Source organism: Chrysemys picta, chromosome 4 (genome assembly GCF_011386835.1).
Source record: "Chrysemys picta bellii isolate R12L10 chromosome 4, ASM1138683v2, whole genome shotgun sequence".
Classification (NCBI taxonomy): Eukaryota; Metazoa; Chordata; order Testudines; family Emydidae; genus Chrysemys; species Chrysemys picta.
Window position 1 is genome coordinate 25,044,431 of NC_088794.1, and position 6,000 is coordinate 25,050,430.

A 6,000-nucleotide genomic window follows, 5' to 3' on the forward strand; every position below is an offset into this window, starting at 1 on the left:
GTCCCGGTTCCCGTGGCGGATGGCACCATTGAGTGGTCCTGCTCCCCACAACGCCAAAACCAGTGATGCATGATTGTGTTTCTAGTTAGGGTGACCCCCTCCCCCAGGGTATACTCAGCATAGCTCTGTTAACCAGCTGTCGCACAATAAGGAAAATAACAGTTTATCGAGCCCAAACCTAAAACTTAAAAGAATTTTAAGCAAAATGACCCAAACGTTCATGCTGGTACAATGGATAATAAAATGCAAATAAGTTTAGGCTCACTCTATCTCTTCCCCCAGACACCAAAAGACAGCAGCAGAGAGCCCCATGGAGCACCTGTCCCTCTGGGGTTCTCAAGCAGCTCTGGGCTGCTCTTCCCCATGCTCACCAACAGGTGGCAGTGGTGAGCTCCCCCTTTAGAGCATCAGGCCACAGGCCTAACAGGTTGATTGGCCAAACACTGTAATAGATTGAGTCAAAATGGTGCCACAATGCATCATGGAAGTTGTAGTTGGGTTGCCTTATGCTCCCATTCTCTTCTATGGGCTCTCTGGCTAGACTACATTTCCCATGAAGCACCATGGCCAGGGCTATTTATTATAGGTTGTTCACACCAGTGGGTGGCAAACTGAGTCAGAGCTGCCTATAGCATGAGATGGGGTAGTGGGTGTTTACTTAGCATGTGTATGGCTATATAAAGTCGAGTTGGTATTCCCATGCCTTCCCATTCTGATACTGGAATCCCCGTCTCTCTACAAAGCTCTCCTTGTTTCATACACAGACTCAGTGCTCATGGGGGGTGGGGGGGAGTATTTGCCTATTAAGGATGCCTAAGAGATGTTTAGTGATCCCAGAAATTCTGGGTGGGGGACTCGAGCTGGGAGTATATGTTACTTTTCAGAAGGAGTCTCTAGATCAGGGATCAGCAACCTTTGGTACGCGGCTCACCAGGGTAAGCCCCCTGGCTGGCTGGGCCGGTTTGTTTACCTGCCGCATCCGCAGGTTCAGCCGATCGCGGCTCCCACTGGCCAATGGGGGCTGCAGGAAGCGGCATGGGCTGAGGGACGTGCTGGCTGCCCTTCCCGCAGCCCCCATTGGCCTGGAACGGCGAACCGCAGCCAGTGGGAGCCGCGATCGGCCGAACTTGCAGAAGCGGCAGGTAATCAAACCAGCCCGGCCCGCCAGGGTGCTTACCCTGGCGAGCTGCGTGCCAAAGGTTGCCGATCCCTGCTCTAGATAATTGAATTTCCACTAATTGCTTCAGCTAACACCCAGCAGCTGGGGTTATAAACTCTGGTTTTTCAGGGCTCCGGTATTCTGATCAAATTTCGACGCAGACCCTTTATGCGGCAAAATTTCATATGTAACCCCAATTTTCTTGCCAAAACCAGAGCACTTCTGAGCAGCCCTGATTGGACAGCTGCCATCCCCCTCGCCCATGTGGTCCCAGCCATGCCAGGAGCGATGCCACAAAGGAAGAAAACTCGAAGGTGTCTTCAACAATTAGTTTAATCACAGATGGGATCACAAACCCCAAAATGCTTCCAGCAATCTGCTGATGACGGCAAGCACAGTTAAGGGGATTTGAGTGCTTTAGCAACACGTCTGGGTTGCTTTTGATTCTAACCTCAGTTTGGGATTCCCTGTGGCTCCCACAGCAAAGAAAACTAAGTGAAAAGACTTAATGAAGGCAGGATGCAGTGAGGAGAGCAGTGTAAGTCCCAGGGCAGCAGTGGGGTGACAGGGAGTGTGATAAATGAAAAGGGGGGTAAGCTCCCTTTTATGGACCCAGCCAGTTAGCTATAAAATCCCCCTTAGTAGCTGTTCTCTACGTGCTTCACCTGTAAATGGTTAAATTGTGTCCCTGCGTAGGTAAAAGGAAGGAAGTGGGCACCTGACCAAAAGAGCCAATGGGAAGGCTAGAACTTTTTAAAATTGGGAAAAAACTTCCCTTTTGTCTGTCTGTGTTGTTCTTGAGGTGAAGCAAATACAGGGCTGGAACTATACTGTAAGAAGCTTGGGGCCAGGTATGAAAAATCACCTGAATCATACCTAGAAACTACTCACTTGAAACCCCCAGGTATGTAAGTAGATCAGGAAATGTCTAGAAAGACACGGTTAGGTTTATTTCTTTTTATTTCTTTATGGACTCTTCTGTGCTAACCCCAAATGCTTTTGTTTTGCTTGTAACTTTTAAGCTGGACCTCAAGAAGGCTATTCTTGATGCTGAATTTTTGTAAGTGGGTTTTTTAAATCTAGCAATAGCCCAAGTTTTCAAATGTATTTCTTTCTTTTTATTTTTAATAAAATTTACCTTTTTAAGAACAGGATTGGATTTTGTGTCTTAAGAGATTTGCACACATGTTGTTTAATTAGCTGGTGGCAACCGCTGATTTCCTTTGTTTTCTTTCTCAGCTTTTCCCTGGAGGGGGGTGAAAGGGCTTGAGGGTGTCCCACAGGAAGAAATTCCCAAGTGCTCCTTCCTGGGTTCTCAAAGGGGTTTTTGCACTTGGGTGGTGGCAGCATCTACCCATCCAAGGTCAGAGAAAAGCTGTAACCTTGGGAGTTTAATACAAGCCTGGAGTGGCCAGTTTTAATTTTTAGAATCCTTGCAGGCCTCCACCCTCTGCACTTGAAGTGCCAGAATGGGGAATCAGCTTTCTCAGGGAGTGTATGGGGGTGCTTCTCTATCGGGGAAGCCGAGAACATGGCAATTGTGAAGGACTTGGACACAACACACTGAGTTGGCTATTCCAGAGGAAAGGGGCAGAGGAGGAGCAGAACAAATGCAAGAGGCAGGTGTGTGTAGCTTTACTGGGTGGAAGATCATTGAACTGTTGCTGGGGTGTCTGGAAGCCAGGGGCAGCGAAGGGGAGCTGGGATGAGGAATGTGCTACAAAACCAAGGGGTAGGGTCCACTCAGGAAGGCAGGTTATGGGTTTCAGGAGAGTAGGACAGACCCAATCAGGATGGCTATGGGTCTGGGAGAAGGGCAGACCCTGTGGGACGGGAACTGGGGGATGTTATTGGTCCAACTGGGCCCAACACTGATCCCTGGAGAAGCCCAACACTCTCCCTTGGGCTGGGGGCTCCAGCAGGGGCCATGCCCAGCGCTGGGTTGTGGAGGATGAAGTGGCACAGGCTGGGCTGGTGCTGGAAGCCCTGCCTCTCCTGCAGCCTCTTTGTGGGGTGGTAGTCCAGGGCCACATGGCAGTAGCTGGGATAGCTCCGTGCATGCATCTGCTTGACCATGACATTCATCAGCACCTGCATGTAGCCGTGCCCACAGTGCTGGGGCAGGGTGTAGCCATGCACCATGGTACCAAAGGGGTCCATGAGGCGCCAGCTGATGGGGTGGCCGATGGCATCCAGGAGGCAGAAACTGGGGAAGTGTTGGATCAGGTTGGCCAGGTACCACCAGCTCTACTCAGTCCCCCGATATTCTTTACAAAATAGATGACACTGACACTCTGGTCTGTCGCAGGTGTGTTGAACTCCCCCTGCCCTGTGTGTGTGACAAGCATTGTGGCCAACACGTCCAAACGTAGGACTGTGATTTTGGTTCCCACTGGAGGGGCACAGGGCTTTTCCCTCTAGGGTGTGCCGGCTCAGATCCAGCCTCAGGGCAGGGGACTGGCTAGCTTGGAGGCGGGGAAGGGAGGGAATGGGACATGGGGCCTTTCCCCACTAACCCACATGGTAGCAGCGCTGCCTAATGTCCTTTCTCATTACAACTGAGTGTCTTATTTCCCTTCCTGATAGAGACCCCCCATCCCCAAAATGGCCCAGGGTATCTGCCCCTCCCTGAGTCCTCCATGAGGAGCTGAGGTCTGAACAGACTGTGGACAGGGAAGGTTCCTCTCCATCCTGGGTCAGGTGTGACATGGTGCAGAGATGGGGGGAGCAGGGCCTCTCGCTGCCCAAGCCCTGCCAGGGCTGATGGCTGATTGAAGGAGTGCCTGGTCCTGGGGGGGCGCAGGTGGGGCCCCATTGGTGGCACAGAAGCCATTTGCATCTGGGTTTCCTGGCAGAGGCTGGGGGCCCTGTGCTGGGAGCTGAAGAAGGATCTCCCTCCCGATGGCTGGCCCCACCCGATGGCTATGCTCCCCAGTCCCTGCAGGATCCCTGAGGAGGTTGGGCTTAGTGCCAATCCCACTGAGATTCTGCTGGTGGCAACAGGACCCCACTGCCCCAGGCCCTGCTTGGGGAATAGCCGGCCAGACCTTGGGCATCCCAATGCCATGCTGGCCAATGTCCCCACCTCTCAGGCTGGCCCTTTCCCTGCCACACCCCCCATGGGGCCACTTGGCACAGGCACACACTGACCAGATCTCGGGGATGGAGGTAGGTGAAGTAGCGGGATGCTTCCAGCTGGACCTCCTTAGCCTCCATGATGTTCCTGGAGGCCTCATACACCCCATTCTGGAGCCCTGGAGGGGGCAGCGACGGGCCGTGAGCAGTGGGGAAAGGAACTGAACGGTGATGAGAAAAGGGCATATATATGTAGGAGTCCAGCCTGGCACAGGGGATGGGAGGGGCAAGAGTCTGAGCTTCCAACCCCCGCATCCCCAGCCCTCAGGGAAGAGAGGGTTGTCAATTTTCTAAGCGCACAAAACCAAAACACTCTAGCCCGCCCCTTCCCAGAGGCCCCACCTATGCTCTGCCCCTTCCCAAAGACCCTGCCCCCACTCACTACATTCCCACTCCCTCGGTGGCTCACTTTCACTGGGCTGGGGCAGCAGGTTGGAGTGCGGGAGGAGGTGAGGGCTCTAACTGGGGGTGTGGGCTCCAGTAGGAGGGGTTTGGGGTGCAGGAGGGGGCTCCAGGCTTGGGCTGAGAGATTTGGAGTGTGGAAGGGGGCTGTGGGTGAGGCAGGGGGTTGGGGTGCAGGACAGGGTGAGTGCTCTGGGGTGGGACCAGGGATGAGGGGTTCAGGAGGTGGGAGGAGGCTCTGGCCTGGGGCAGGGAGTTTTGGTGCAGGAATGTGAGGTCTCTGGGCTGGGGGTGCAAGCTCTGGGGTGGGGCCGGAGATGAGGGGTTTGGGGTGCAGGAGGTGGCTCCAGGTTTGGGGGGGCTCAGGGTTGGGGCACTGGCTTACCTCTGGCAGCTCCCGGTCAGCAGCGCAGCAGGGCTAAGGCAGGCTCCCTGCCTGTCCTGGCTCCGTGCTGTGCCCCGGAAGCGACCAGCAGGTCCGGGTCCTAGGCGGGGAGGCCAGGAGGCTCCGCACGCTGCTCTTGCCCACAGGCACTGACCCCATGCTCCCAGTGGGCGGTTCCCAGCCAATGGGAGTGTGGAGCTAGTGGTCGGGGCAGGGGCAGCGCATGGAGCCCCGTGGCCCCCCACCTAGGACCCAGACATGCTGGCCACTTCTGGGGTACAGAGCGGTGCCAGGACAGGTAGGGACTAGCCTGCCTTCACTCCACAGCACCTGGTCAGCGGTGCTGACTGGAGCCGCCAGGATCCCTTTTCGACCAGGTGTTCGAAAACTGGACACCTGGTCACCCTAAGGGAAGAGGATGTGGTCAGGTGAGCTGACTCCAGCCCAGCCCTGGTAAGGGTCTACCCCATATGTTCCTGCCCCCCATAGAGCTGGCAGCCTGAGGGGAGATGAGGGCTTTGGGGCTGGCACTGTAGGGTGGAATCCTAGGGTTGGGCCCAGACAGGACATATATGCTCAGTCACTGTGGGGGTCTCCCCAGTGCTGTGGGGCCCATGTTACCGTAAATGCAGAAGGCTTGGCCCCAGTTGACAGCAGTGCTCTGCAGGGCCCGGTAGGCGCCCAGATCCCAGTAGAACGGTGCGTATGTGGTGGTATAGAAATCAGAGTCGTCGATGCCCCGCTCCCCACAGCACAACACCCCCTACTGAGCCCCTGCCCCACTCCCCGCAGCACAACACCCCCTACTGAGCCCCTGCCCCGCTCCCCGCAGCACAGTGCCCCCCACTGAGCCCCTGCCCCACTCCCCGCAGCACAGTGCCACCTATTGAGCCCCTGCCCCACTCCCCGCAGCACAACA